This window comes from Danio rerio, chromosome 13, assembly GCF_052040795.2.
Source record: "Danio rerio strain M-AB ecotype USA chromosome 13, GRCz13ab, whole genome shotgun sequence".
Taxonomy (NCBI): domain Eukaryota; kingdom Metazoa; phylum Chordata; class Actinopteri; order Cypriniformes; family Danionidae; genus Danio; species Danio rerio.
In genome coordinates, this window is record NC_141033.1 from 14,259,384 (window position 1) to 14,274,914 (window position 15,531).

General features: G+C 36.7%; 1 protein-coding gene and 1 long non-coding RNA gene across 3 annotated transcripts in view; both read left to right on the plus strand.

The window, feature by feature from the left end:
• The window catches only part of atrn (attractin), a 176,136-nt gene that overhangs the window by 137,322 nt on the left and 23,283 nt on the right, over positions 1-15,531 (plus strand). The window contains exon 25 of one of the 2 annotated variants that reach the window (XR_015505497.1): positions 10,156-10,532. The exons of the other annotated variant lie outside the window; for it this stretch is intronic. The gene's annotated coding sequence lies outside the window, so the exon portion shown is untranslated. Of the gene's footprint in view, positions 1-10,155; positions 10,533-15,531 lie in introns of those variants that run through there. 2 annotated transcript variants of the gene reach the window in all.
• On the plus strand, positions 742-10,532 carry LOC147841016 (uncharacterized). Its single transcript, XR_015505818.1, has 3 exons — positions 742-4,095; positions 4,796-8,570; positions 9,074-10,532. It is a non-coding gene; the product is annotated as an uncharacterized LOC147841016 (long non-coding RNA).

Consider the following 15,531-nt stretch of genomic DNA (forward strand, 5'->3'; position numbering starts at 1 on the left):
GAGTATGTTGAAGATCTAAAATGTTCATTTGTGACCCAATTAAATTGACTTTATTCTGTTACTAGCACCAAACACACAGTCTCACACTCAGAAGTAACAGGATTAAGATTTGTGATGAGCTTGAGCTCCTCTTCAGTCATCTTCTTTGACACACACAAACACACGTGCGCACACACACACACACACACACACACATACACACACACACACGCACACGCACACACACACACACACACACACACACACACACACACTGGTTCTTGCACCTTTATTGATGAGGCTGTGAATTAAACTGACAGAGAGTGGCTTGTGAATTAGCCGTAGTGGGAATAGCTGTCGATATTCTCTGTCTGTGTGTGTGTGCTGTAATGAGGTGGCCTGATAGCTGGTGTCTGGTGTTTGTGTGGCTATTTTGCAGTGAGAACAAATGCATTTGTCAACATCTCTAACAAAATCATTATTTATTCATTTTCATTTCTATACTTTTTTGTCTGTTTGGGTGTCTTTTTTTTGTAGTTACTGAAGCCCTTATGTTGTAAAGAATGACTTATTTGGTATTAGTAGAAGGACCTCAGAACTTGAAAAAAACTGTTTTGTTTGTTTGTTTGCCCAGTGCAAAGGAATACTTTGTATTTATAGTTACTAATCCAATTCTTAAAATCTTAAAGTCTTAAAATGCCTTAAATTTTAAAAAAAAAGTAGACCTTAAAAAGTCTTAAATCTTCTGAAATAATAGTGTTTTGCAAGTCCTAATTTTCCTTTGTTCATGTACCTACCGAGTCTGGCCATTACCACCCATACAATCACCAACAATACATCTCAATAATACATTTACATTTTTTATTTTAAATATTAAATTTTTTACTCCCTTTACCATAATGGTTATTATTTTTTTTTAAATGTTGTTCATAATAGTCTTAAAAGTGTCTTAAAGTCTTACATTTAACTTGGTGAAACCTGCAGAACCCCTGATTAACATTCCACCAATCATCAAGATAATGTTTAGGTTTGCCATTTGTCACTGTTAGGTAAAAACGTTTTAACCTAAGACTATATTCTGTTATCAGCAATCAAGGCTTTGAATATTATCAAAAATGTTATAACTGTTTAAAGTAATGTCATGTAAATGTAATGTGTATTTATATAGAGCATTTATCGTGTATGGCCATACACCCAAAGCGCTTTACAATCATGAGGGGGGTCTCTTTACACCACCACCAGTGTGCAGCATTCACTTGGTTGATGCGACGGCAGCCACACGACAACGGCACCAGTGTGCTCACTGCACACCAGCTATTGGTGGAGTGAAGAGACATTGATAGAGCCAATTCGGTGGATGGGGATGATTGGGAGGCCATGATAATAAGGGCCGATTGAGGGACTTTGGCCAGGACACCGGGGTTATACCCATACTCTTTATAAGAAGTGCCATTGGATTTTCAATGACCACAGAGAGTCAGGACCTCGGTTTAACGTCCCATCCGAAAGATGGCTCCCACCGATAGTATAGTGTCTCCCCTTCACTTTTACTGGGGCATTAGGACAGACCGCAGGTTGAGCGGCCCCTGCTGGCCTCTCTAACACCACTTCCAATAGCAACCTACTTTTCCCATCCCGGTAGTGACCAGGCTCAGCCCTGCTTGGCTTCAGTGAGTAACCGGTCTTGGGCTGCAGTGTGATATGGCTGTGGCAGTATTTAATTAATTTAAGTATACTTAAAGTATTTAATTACACATGAAGCACAGCTAAACAAAAACAGTAATGAGATTTACTTTGACAAACAATATACAATTGAAGACACTTATTATACTTCCTGTAAAATTAAAATGGACTCTTTTCACATTTCCGTGTTTGTACAATGAATATTTTTTATAATTCTATCTGCTGAAATAATAAAAGAAAAACCTCACAATAGTGTTGTCAAGACTTTCAGAAAAAGGGAAAAAATAGTGAGAGATGATAACAACAGCCAGAAGAGAAAACAACCACAAATTTGCTGTCCTGCCCTTACACTCTGAATTAGAAATGTCATTTTTTAATATAGTATTTCGATGTGAAGATGATATGAAACATGAGTACATACGTAAAAATGTACATACTTAAAAAGCAAATCTGAAGATACTTGTATTCAGGTTAAAGTGCAATGTAAATTCTTAACTAGGTTAATTAGGTTAACTAGACAAGTTAGGTTGATTAGACAAGTCTCTCGGCAACAGTGGTTTGTTCTTTAGCAAATCAAGAACTCCTTGGCAACATTAATAAATTTTTTTTATATAAATTCTAGACAAACTAAATGAAATAAGACTTCTCCAGGACAAAAATACATTATGGGAAGTGCTGTGAAAAAGTGCTGTTTTCCTTGCACTTGGAAAATATTTGAAAAAGACAATTTCACACGTGTTCATAAATGGATTCAAGAAAATTGTATGCATCCGTTTCAGGTCTTAACAGACCAAATGTGTTATCAGGGTTATGGAATAAAGTTTATGATTCTGTCCCTGCAGTGAATATCTCAAGTAAAACCGCGTGTTCTGTTCATCCTGCTGTTGAGAGTCCCAAAGAAACAAGCAGCTGCTCTATTTTTAGGCAAATCCCTGATCATTTCGGTGTGATCTTAACATTTAAGTGCAAATTGTTTCATGAACCTGTCACAATGAAACACAAACTTTTCAAGCAGTCTGCTATTCAAGGATCCTGCAGTTAAAATTGTGCTCAATATAATTCATGTGGTAAGACTGTGTTTATGTATTTATAGAAGAAATTACACAGACAACGCAAAGTGTTGACCATTTTAATTCTAATGGACCGTGAGACAGATTGGAAAACTGACACTGAAATGTATATACTGAATATGAACCCTGAAATGTATACACTGAATTTTAGCCCCCAAAAACGTTACTAATCATTTAAGTGCACCTTGGAGGAAAGTGTAATAAAGAGCTGTGTGAATTTGACCTTTAACAGATCTAGATTTTCCGGGAGAAAATGCATTGAGGTAGTGTGTCTTGTTTAACTTGAGCTGTTTCTAAGGGAGATCTGAAATACAAAATCTGCTCCATTCCTAATGGGACAAATCCTTCTACAAAGGGCACTTCAGAGTAAGCACAACCATGAAGGGTTGTTGTTCCAGAATGAAGGGCCACTTCAGAGGGTCCCTTGGAATTAGTGATGGGCATCTTTCACTCACTTGATTCGTTATGCACATTTGCGACACAAATGATTCAGAAGTGCGATCCAAAGAGTGTTTTTTGGTCCCTTTTCCTCTTATTTTTATTTTTATTTATTTTTTTATTTTGGGACAAAGCCTTTGATGGGATGAGCCAGAATGGAAGGCAGCCAGAGTTTTGGTTTGGAACGTTTCAGTAATGAACCCCTCCTACTTGTTCTGGAGACAAATGCCATTCATGGATGGCAAGTGATGGCTAATGGTCCTTTTTGTGGGCTTGATGATCTACAGCTGGTATTTGCAGTGGCAGATGCAGCCAAAATTAGAAAATAATTGATGTTGGCAGAATAAATTTTTATTGTTATTCTTTCTGAAAACTTATCAGAACAAGTTCTGTCAACATCAATTAGTCTCCCATTATAATTTTAATCAGATTTGATTTGGAAATACTTTTTTTTTTTCTTTTTTTGGACTTTGTTTTAAAGACAATTGCGTCCACAAGACCAGACCATCTGTAGTATGGTTGGGTATGGCAATTCTGATTCTGCATATCAAATTAAATTCTTATTGATTCTTAGTTAAGATTCCAATATAGAGAGAGAAGGGGGAAAAGAACACTTCAAGAACCAATTTTTTTAACTTCTTGTCACATTAAGCCTGTCGTTAGTAAAGATCAAATGTTCTCTTAACAGTATTTCTGTGTTTTCTGTATATCCAGTTTTCTGGATTACTCGATTCCGAGTGGTCAGCCATGGTATGTTATTCCCAGATAACAACAACTGACATTAAAAACATTCAAATTTGTATGCATCACTGTTTTTGACTGTTTGGCGACATCTTTTGACTGAATAATTTTTAGGTTAGTGTATACTCCGTTCTACTAAGTGGTTTTAATAACTACTGGATTTTAACTCTTTAATTCCCAAAATGTTGTCACTGGTTTGGTGAAAAAACACATTCAATTACTTATTTTCAATACAAAAAGCAATTGTGGATTTTTTAAAAATCTTTTATCACAATCTTGGACATGTAAAACAACATTGCCTTTGATGCGTTTTTTGTGGTATTTTATTTCTCTCTAATTTACTGTTGGTGGCTGTTTTTGCCATTGTCTTCCATTATAATCATTTATTTAATTTTTTTTTTAATTTTTTTTTTTTTTTACAGAACCATGACACCCTATAATCTTGCATTTTTGGTTGTTGGTGTTCTTCCCTGTTGGGAAGAGGTACAATTTGTAATTACTGTTGTTCAGGAGTTGGCACCATTAACCTTTAAAACAGGCCTGTACAAAAAAGCTTAGATTTACACACATTGAAGTGTGTGTCTGTGAGAGTGACCTTTACGCACTTACCTTGTTGTGTCTGTGAAAATCAAAATGTGCATCACGGCTCACAGAACTACATGGAGTAAACGAAAACTGTTAATTATGCACCATCAAATGTGATTATAATGGAAGTCAATGGGGCAAAAACAGCCATCAACAGTAAATTAGAAAGAAAAAAATTAAATCTAACAATGCATCAAGGCCAATGCTGTTACTAATCATTCACATGTCCAAGACTGTGATAAAAGAAAAAGCTCCAGTCGACAATTAGTTTTTATTTTGAAAATAAGTCATTTTACTAGTCTAAAATCATTTATGAATTTGGCAATTAAAGAGTTTAAAAAAGTTTTTAAAAAATTAAACAGTTTAGTAGTTTTGATTAGGATTTAGGTTGATTCACAGATTTGCGAATGCAAATGCAAAAACATTTGTTTTATAAATATTAAGTAGATGCATTTTTACAGCAGTTAAATTCAATGGGTGTTTTCATGCCTAACATAATAAAAGGGTTGTGAATTTGAACAGCGCACAAGGGTTAATTATTCAAATTAATATATTTTTAAATAAACTAGAACACATTGTCCTTGTAGCTGCCAAAATGTATTTAATTGTGATCACTATTTAAAAAAAAAAAACAACATGGATTGTCAGTTTATCCTGAATTATACAGCTAAAATTAGAAGGTGACTGTCTTTTCATCTGTTTAGTACCTTAGTACTTGTGTGTGAGATGCTGCTGTTTCTAATATTATCTGGATCGGGTGCGTTGTCACAGGACTCATGAGTGGGAAAGTTAAATGGTGCATTACGTTAGATCAAGTCAGTGTTGAACTAAATGTTTCATTATATTAAAAGTACTCCCTTGCTCAATATCTTTACCACAGGTATTGCATTTTGGCAATTTTAGCATTTTTGTATTTTTAATTTTTTATTTTTTTTGTACAAATTCATTCATTTTCTTTTCGTCTTAGTCCCTTTATTCATCACTCAACTTATTTAGCATATGTTTTTTACACAGCGGATGCCCTTCTAGCTGCAACACATCACTGTCAAACATCCATACACACTCATTCACAATACAGACAATTTAGCTTACCTAATGCACCTATACCATGTCTTAGAGCTGCACAATTAATCGTAAAAAGATCGCGATCTCAATTCGACCCCCTAGATGATGTTAATCCAGCATTTCTACGATTCTGTCAATCATATTTTCAAGTTCGAGAGAGAAGCAATGGTGGCCGCACAAGTCTTCACATTGTTTTACTATGTTGTTTAGCATTGTGGATACTTCCAAATGATGATGAAAGAGTCACATACTGTATTTATAAGATATAATTTACCCCAAAAATGTCATCTTCATGTAATGTATTTGCGACCGCAAAATCACATGTGACGTGAGCTGACTGTCAGCTGTTAGGGAGGGCGGGCGTGCCACCTCAGAAAGAAGTTTACTTCAGTGAACAGAACCTGCATAGTCTGTGTATGACAGGTAATAAAGTTGTAAATAATATTCAGTTTGTGGCACAGAGTGATCGTTTGGGAGCCGTGCGGGAAGTGAACCGCTCTTAGCCGTGAAAATAAAACCGAAAGCGCACACAGTGTTGCAAGATAAAGCTGACTGATTCCAGCCCAAAAAGTATCCAAAACCCGCCGAAATGCAAAAATACCCACCCAGTCTTCTGTATTAACGAAAATCATGTCAGTGATACATTTTAAGTAGAAAATGACAGATTGTAAGCATATGCCACAAACACAATAATTCAACATCAGAAATATCATCAGCATTAATGACCAGGACAAATCTAAAGTCTGTTCAAGCCCACCATTCCCAGTCAAATTTAGCATTTTAACCAACAGTACAGCTTCACATAGCCTATTGCTGTTTTACTACATGTTTGAGAAAAACAATAATAATAACCCACTCATATTAACCTTTATTTTATAGCTACAGTATCGTGAGAAAATCATGATCTTTATTTTAGGCAAAAAAGCCAGACTTTTTGCCAGAATCGTGCAGCTCTACCATGTCTTTGGACTTGTGGGGGAAACCGGAGCACCCACACAAACATGGGGAGAACATGCAAACTCCACACAGAAATGCCAACTGACCTAGCTGAGGCACGAACCAGTGAACTGCTTGCTGTGAGGCAATTGTGCTACCCACTGCTCCGCCGTATTCCCCATTATTTACAAATTAACCAAAATTCTTCAAGTTTATGGCATGTGCGAAATAAGATGAAGAGCTTGTCGCAGGTCCAGGCAGATAGACACAACTGTGAAATGCTCTCCGCCATTCACTTCAAGAGAATGACTGACTGGAAAGTTTTTTTCCTTTTTCCTACTGGCTTGCTTTGTTTGGGACGCTTCAGTGTTTGGACTTTCAACAGTGAAAATTAAACTACACTGAATGGAACTAAACTGAACTACAACTCAGAAAACTGGTCTGACACAGTTTTAATTTACTAGAACAGGGGGGCCAACCCTGTTCCTGGAGAGGCACCTTCCTGCAGGTTTCAGTTGCAACCCATATCAAACACCTACCTGTAATTATCGCATGGTGTTCAGGTCCTAATTAATTAGTTCAGGTGTGTTTGATATGGGTAGCAACTGAAATCTGCAGGAAGGGGGCTCTCCAGGAACAGGGTTGGCCACCCCTGTACTAGAATGTCTATGTTAAGCTGCTTTGACACAATCTACATTGTAAAAGTGCTATGGAAATAAAGATGAATTAAATTTAATTAAATTGAGTTGAATTGAAAAGTCAGCAATCGAAGTGCATGCATTATATCAAAAACCCCGGTCTTTGAAAATTGAATCTAGTTCCCAATACCCAACCCTAATCTGTAGCTGATCAGATCTGGTCAATTTTAGCTGAGATGGTATAGTTTTTGAGACTGTGGAAGATGTATTGCTTGTTTTTTCAGCATAAGAACAGTAAGACAGAATAGTGAATATCTGCAAAAATTCTTGTGCCAGGTGTACTGTTGCTTTGTTGCAGGAGAGACCAGATTGAGTCCACTTGCTTCTTCTGTTATCTCTCTTTTTTTCCTTGTCTCAAAAAATCCCTTCTCTTTTGGGCACTTTAATGTCAGAGTAGCCATTCTGACCCTCAAAATGAAAAGGTTTGAGCAGAAACTGCTGGTTTGGCAGCAGGGGCTCTCTGGCGCTTTCAGAGATGTCTTTTTCTGCTTCTTCATAATGTGTGGCATGGCCTTGCAAACCGTTCAGTTGCTTGGTTTCTTTGTACTGTCCAGTATAAAGCCTCATCTCTCTTCCCAAGACCCTCTTCTCTGCAATCTATTGTCCTCGAGGTTTTCGTTTTGGTTTTATTTAGCAGCGGTTTGGATTGGGACACACTTTTTCTCACCAGTGTAAGATTAAACTGTCATTGCAGTCAGTTCTGTCAAGTTAAAACGCTTCTCAGGCGGTTCACCTCTGCTCTAATGTTTTATTTGTCTTGACACATTTCACGTTTCGCCTGTGTGAGATGATTAAGAGAAGCATTACATGATCAGAGCTGCTCTGGGGCAAACAGCCCCTATCATACTCCAACAGTCAGCCTGTATTTTGTTCTGTCTCTGCTTGATAACACGAACAAAAAGAAGATCTGTTTATAATTAGGCAGTTTGTGACTCAGTAAGATTAAATACCCCATGACTACAGTGGAACTTATTAAGAGTGATAACCTGATAATTCAGATCATTCACCCTTATTCATTACATCTCAGTATAGCTTTTACTGTGCTCAGGAACACTCCAAAAGAAGCACTTAGCATATATGGTATCAACCTACTTTAAAAGATCAATCAGGGATTTATTAGCTCATTTCAAGGAATCGGATTCGAATCACTCGATTCGACTGAATTGAGTCAGACTGAATCAAATTAAAAGCTTTACATTTTATCTACAGTAGCATTTGTCCAGCAAATAGAAAACATTATATTTTACCAATCTTGTTAAATATTATTCCAATAGCCAACGATAATAAAAAAACTTTTGGGTTAAATTTTAGCAACGTAACAAAATTTACAGCTCTAGGCAACGACTAAGAATCACTGAACCCGATATGCCAGTGAGTTCCCACAGAATAGATCATTAGCCTCTCACTCAAAAATGACAAGTTAAGATAGCTTTCCTGTTTTGTACTAGGACTAACAGGAAAATGGAAAGTTGCTATTTTCTAAGCCGTTATGTCTAGCTACCATACTCTTATTCCAGCGCAATAATCAAAGATCTTGTTTCTGTACTATGCCTGCAACATGCACAATCATATTACGTAATGGCTGAAAATAATCCCTACCCGGGAATCCTACAAATGTCTTCATGGTTGCAAGGCAGGGTCCCTGCAGCAATTTATTGAAACTCTTTGGTCATTTTTGAGTCATGCTAATGGTCTAATCCAGGGGTGGGCAAACTCAGTCCTGGAGGGCCGGTGTCCTGCACAGTTTTGCTCCAACACTAATCAAACACACCTGAACATGGTAATCAGTGTTTCCAAAATCACTAGAAATCTATAAGCAGGTGTGTTTGATTAGAGTTGGAGCTAAACTGTGCAGGACACCGGCCCTCCTGGACCGAGTTTGCCCACCCCTGGTCTAATCCAATTCAATGATCTATGCTAAGCTAAAATTGCTCCCATCAGACCTTGAGTTTGGCTAAATGGATTATTTTTTCATTCATTTTCTTTCCGATTTAGTCCCTTTATTAATCCGGGGTCGCCACAGCGGAATGAACTGCCAACTTATCCAGCAAAAGATTTTTTTACACAGCGAATGCTCTTCTAGCCGCAACCCAACACTGGAAAACACTCAGACACTCCCGCATTCACACATACACCACAGCCAATTTAGCTTATTCAATTCACCTATAGCGCATGTATTTGGACTGTGGGGGACAGCAGAGCAGACCCAGGTGAACGAACACGGGGAGAACAAACTCCACACAGAAATGCCATCTGACCCAGCTGGGGCTCGAACCAGTGACTTTCTTCTGTGGGGCGATCATGCTATCCACTGTGCCACTGTGACGGCCCTAAATGTTTAAAAAAGTAAAGTGTTCCTTTAAAATGGCACTATGTATTTTTCCATTTACCTTTTACATGTTGAACTGTATCATACTCAACCATGTGCTGGCTTAGTGCCATTTTTGCTGTGCTTTGTCAATAATGGACCTTTTATAGTACAGCAGTATAGACTGTATCCACTCAGACCTCATTTTGATTGTCTGCACTGGAGAACAAGAAATGTCTGTATTTGAAGTACAAATAATCAGAAATTCATTGGCCTGAGTCCATGTGGGCTCCACAAGATTAAAGTTGTCATCACAATGATGAACCATTTTTCATCAAATTTTCACAGACATTGTTGAGTAATTTCAGTCAGAATCCACACAATCAGGAATTTCCTTTAGGCCAACGATTTTCACATGCTGATTTTGGAGTGGGTTCAAGTCGGTTATGCAAATTTTCTGCATTGATTAAACACTTCTTGGTTTGAAAGCAACTTTTCTATGCTTGACAAATAGTGAGCTTTTGTACCTGCAGAAATTGGCAGAATTGTGATGGATGGCAAGTTGAAGCTCACCGTTCAAGATCCAGTTTTTCTGCTTTTCTGTGAATAAACCTAGATATATCATAATTCATAAAGGGATATAAATTTGTAGCATAAAAAAGCAGCAGTGTCTGATTCTGTGAGTAAGCACTTTCGTTATTGTGACTGTAAAAGAAACCTTGATTCGAGACAAAAATTTCCTGTCTATATTGTGTTATGGGAGATGGTTAAAAAAGGCATGCAAATTAAGTATTGGAGTCAGCATGATAACCGGAAAATAGGTATTAGAAACCTGCCCAGCTACTGACCTCACAAGTTATTCAGCAAAAGGGGTTCTTTGGCCTGAAAGCATCACCCGAAGACAAAAGAGTCGTTGAGACCTTGCCCGTAGCATTTGCATCGTTTTGGCTGGGGCAGTAATCAGAAAGACAAAAGTTTAATGTCTCTCATGGCTGGGCTGTTAATGAAATGATATAATTAAAAAACAAAGAATATAACTTTTCAGTTATATGTTGATTATTGATCATTTGAAATTAGATTATAGAAATTTTATATTTCCACAATCCTTTATGTATGTGTGTCAGTTGAAGCCACAATAAGCGCCAGGGCCGGTGTGTGACTCCTTTTTAGCTCTGGAGTTTCAAACCTTAGACCGGCCCACCTCAGTCGACTACTGACTATATTAAAACAACGTCATTTCCAATTCAGTTTCAAATGACACTAACATGTTTTTTTCAAGGACACAGCTGCTTTAGAACTTCAAATGTTTTTCATAAATATGAGAACATTAATTCTTTATAGATATCCAGTCCTTTGAAACGGTCATCACACACACAAAAAAATATGTACCCCTACATAAGTAACCCAAACAGTATTTTATGTCTTGAAAAAAAAAAATGAAAAAAAAAATTATACTCTGGTAAGGTTTGAACTCGGATTGGCAGCGTCGTAACGTAACGTGCTAACCACTAGACCACGATGGTACTATTAAACATTGCACTGTTATCTGCTGCTATTAATAACTACTCTTTTTTTTTTTCACCCTACTCTTTTTCTCCCCTTTTTAGATTTCTGATCAAGTTATGTCAGATTTATTAATGTAGTGAATCATCTGATTTTAGTTTAGCAGGTGTAATATTCATTAATATTAATTCATATTCACTGAGGCGCTGTTTGGGGTGGAATTATCATTAACCTGCGGGCTGCATTTTGCTCACGGGGCTGTGAGAAAATAAATAAAAGGGGTGGAGCTGCTGCAAAATAATGAATAAAAAGAATGAGGTTATAGTCAAATAAACAAATAACTAGAAAAAAGTGCAACTGCTGAGAGTGCAAGCAGCTAGGGACGCAGCCAAAAAAAACGACCGGCCCACCAGCAATTCTCCCGGTTCTCCCGATCAGCCTATCCGGGCCTGATAAGCCTGCAGAGTGAATTTTTTAATTCATATTGGTGGTTTATTCAGAGTAATGTAAACATGTGTCCTCTGGTCATTAATAAATGTCTTGTAAAAGACAACCAAAGAAAGAGGGGAAAATGCAGCACTGTATTTAATAGAGCATGTAAATTAAATGAACTACACCATCAAAACAGTCTAGAATGTCATATTATTAGCTGAGTGTACTGTAGATAAACAATATTGACCAAATATTGGCCAGTTTACTTTTAACCTTTATTTACTTGCAAATCAACAAATAACTGTAGATGCTTGATTGCTTGACATGCTTGCTGTTTAAAAGTAAAGAAATAAAAATTCTTACAATGCAGTTATATTGTTTCTATAAACTCAATGAAATAAATCCTTAAATATAAAAGCAGTCTTAATTGACCAATCTAATGGAGTTTTTTTTTTTTTTTTTTTTTGCATCAAAAGTATTCAGAGCATAGATTAAGGTCCCATAATGCAATTTGAAGGTGTGAAGGTGAAGGTGTAAATGTGTAGATGTAAAGTAAAATTAGCACTCCCTACATGCAGTGACAGAAATAAAATGTCTTACTTTGAAATGTCCAGTAAAATTTTCAAGTAAAAGTGCCATTACATAAAGTGCAAGTAAATCCTTTATTAAAGTGAAAGAAAACCCTTAAAAGTGTTTGTCAGGTCTACCCTGTAGCCTAATGACAGATGCTTTCAGCTTAAATTGTCCAAAACATTTACAGCAATATTATGGTTTAAAAAAAGAACATTGTATTAGCCTACTGCACAGGCCTATCTATGTAGCAAATGAAATGAAACACAACGTCACACTATTGCGCATATGAAGATACATTTGGCAGTCAGTCTTTGGGCCCTATCATACACCGGTGGAGGGTGTGATTTGTTGCTATTTTCAATGAGTTGTTGCTATTTTTAATGATTTGTTGTTAATGTTTTGCACCACGTTGTTTAGATAGCAAAATAGTCTTAAAAAGAATAAATAGTGTAAAGTAGGTGTATTAAGTGCTTTGCTATTTTGAGGCAACTGAAAAAAAGCTGATATAATTATTTTTTGACCACACTTAGTTATTATTTTATTGTTCATTTAATTGCTAGAAATTAAACTGAATTTAGAAATGGTTTTGAAATAAATTTTTGAGTTTAAACAAAATTAAATATGTAGGCTAATGGATGTCTTTAGTGGAATGAATTTCCACCATTTCTTTACTCTATTAAAATAAAGGAGTAACTTAGAGAATACAAGTAATGTTAAGAAGGCGAATGAAGGAGGCTTGTTCTATATCCTCGCACTGCAGATGGTCTGTTAAACTTTTTTTTTTCTCACTAGTGAAGCATTCATTTTTTCTACTTACAAAGTCCATGTAAAAAGCAAATGGACAATGTCACGACACAACTAACTCTTTGAGGGAATGGGAAATGAGACTCTGATTGGTTTAAGGCACGTTATGCTCAACATACCCATAATTGAGAATAAGCACAAATCTGTTAGACCATTGCTTAAGGGGCAGACTATGTTTTTTCATCCTTAAAATAGCAAAAGGGGATTCGGACACGCCCTTAATGCTTTAGACTTTGCGCTTAGATCGTTAAAATAAACCCCTTTAGTTAAATTAATGTGAGTGTACTGCATTGTCCCCACATCTTGATGCTCATGAAAAGAATAGCATGTGCAGTGAATTGGGGCTAAATCACTGTCATTCATGAATAAATGATATTTTTTCAGTTTTACACAATATAATCCTCCATGATGCCATTACACAAAACTTAAAGCAAATGTCAAATTAACACATTGTTAATATTTTTTTTAAGTTCATTATTTGGTCCCCATGTTTTATGGGGTAGCTGAGCTCCTCTTAGCTCCCCAATAGTTCTCACCTTGGTCTACAATGTAAAAAATAAATCCGTAAAATTTACGGTAAAAAAACGGCAGCTGTGGTTGCCAGTACATTACCGTTAAAAATACGGTAAAACCGTAAAAGTAATTTTTCATTTTTGCGGTTAATTACCGTATTTTATTAATTTATAGCGGTAATATGTCTGTATTTTGAATGATCAACATCTGCACATCTTTTGCTACACAGTTAGACATGTTAGCACACCCACATGCAGGTGGTGATGAGAAAGTTACATAATGAGCCAATGCTCATCACAATCAACTTCTCCCACAAGCAGAAAAGAGTATCAGCATATAGAAGGTGCTCAGTGTCATCCACACAGCTACTAAACACCAGTATGGTAACACTCATAAAATTAAAGTCATAAAATAAACATTGTTTATAAACATTAGATGTAACATAAATCTCTAATGTACATAACTAATGGGGAAACAACTAAAAAGATCCATAATAATGTCAACCAAATACATAAAAGGTTATGTACCATGCAGGGAATTCTGGGAAAGTCAATTTATGGGTATTCGCCGTACATATTAGGGAACATACCGTTAACCAAGTTACGGATTTGTACTGTAGCATTTTTACAGTTTTTTTACCGTTGAAATCACAACCATTTTTTACATTGTAGTCAGTGTACTGTACCAGTTGTTCTTCAACTGCCCAAATATTCTATCGTCACTTGTTTGCCAAATCCAGAACAAAACCTGCTCTACGTTTCAATTAAAAATCTAAATTCTGCTTTACTTTTTAAAACTCCTTTTCTTCTTGGTGTAATGGTCTCAGTTGATGATGATGATATTGCAACGGAGGAGCTGGTCAGCGCTGAACAAAGAACAACTTTATCCTTTCTTTTTGCCACATTTTCACTCTGTCAGCACAGAGTCCGTCTTCACCTCTCTCTCAATTTTTCTTTCTCCAGCTTTCATTCCTTTAGTCTCTGCTTTCCTTTAGAGGATTGAGAGTAAAAGCTTACATCAGCCTCCCCCCCTTCCACTTGATGAAGGACTGCGGGTGTAGAGGTTTTCGCCCCCTCCTGGAGGTGTTTGTGCATTTAGACTGTTGTTGTAGCCAAGTTCATATGGCTCTTGATTAGAGGTCAGAATCTCTCTGAAGTTATGCACTCTCTTGTTTTTTTTACCCACACACAATCTCTAGCAGTTATATAGTCAAGTAAAAAATAGACACACACACACACATCAGTGAAACATCCACTATGTGTAATAGATGACTTGACACTAAAAACACTGATTTCAGCATATGGTCCTAGTGAACTAATCTTAACAATCTGTTGCAGCAGAGAGTTTGAGACCTAAAAATGGTGTCGCTCGGGCATCCAAATATTTCTCTGTAATAGATCCAGTCTTTACTGATCCCTGTGCCACCGTGAAGGCAGCGGGTTATTACGGCAGAGCAGTTCAGCAAATACCAGTGGGACTCGTTGGCACAAGCTTTCTTTATCCACTTATGGCAATCAAGAAGCGGCTGCAGTTTCAGACTGATTTAGGATGACAAGTAACGTGGGCATGCCTGCCTCTGCCAGCCCGCAGAAATGCCATAGCTAACAAGAACATTGTAGTCATTACAGTTCATGCAAGGCTTTCCCATATTCCCTTATCTTATCGCTCCCATATCCCTTAAGCGCCATTTCGGTTCGAATTGATGCATTAAATGAGCAGAGGTTTATCTTGCCAGACTTTTATAGAACTGTTGACCTGTTTCAGGAATAGTAAATACTTATCAATGGCGGGCAGCAAATCCCTTCTTTCACAGTGCTCTGAGACGGACGGAGCTGTTGTTTGAGGCAATTTTGTCACCCTTTGTCTTCATTTTGTGCATTCCACGTTATGAACAAATGAAATCTGTGAAGCAAAATAAAAATAAGGTACACTCGCATTGCTTATCTCTTATTTGTCTTGTCGTCACACTTGTTGGACTTCACACACACATCGGTTGTTTATTCCTACACTTAAAAAAATATTGCCAGTTTAAAGAAAAAAAAGCGTACGCAAATATTTGTCTTTTTTGTTAAGTATATTAAACTGAATTTATTTGTGTTTGTCCATTTTCAAGTAAAAGAAAGATTACTTCTAATTTATTTCTTATAAATTAACATTTATGAAGTGCAAATAAAATTAGTTAGATTATTTTAATGGTTACAAA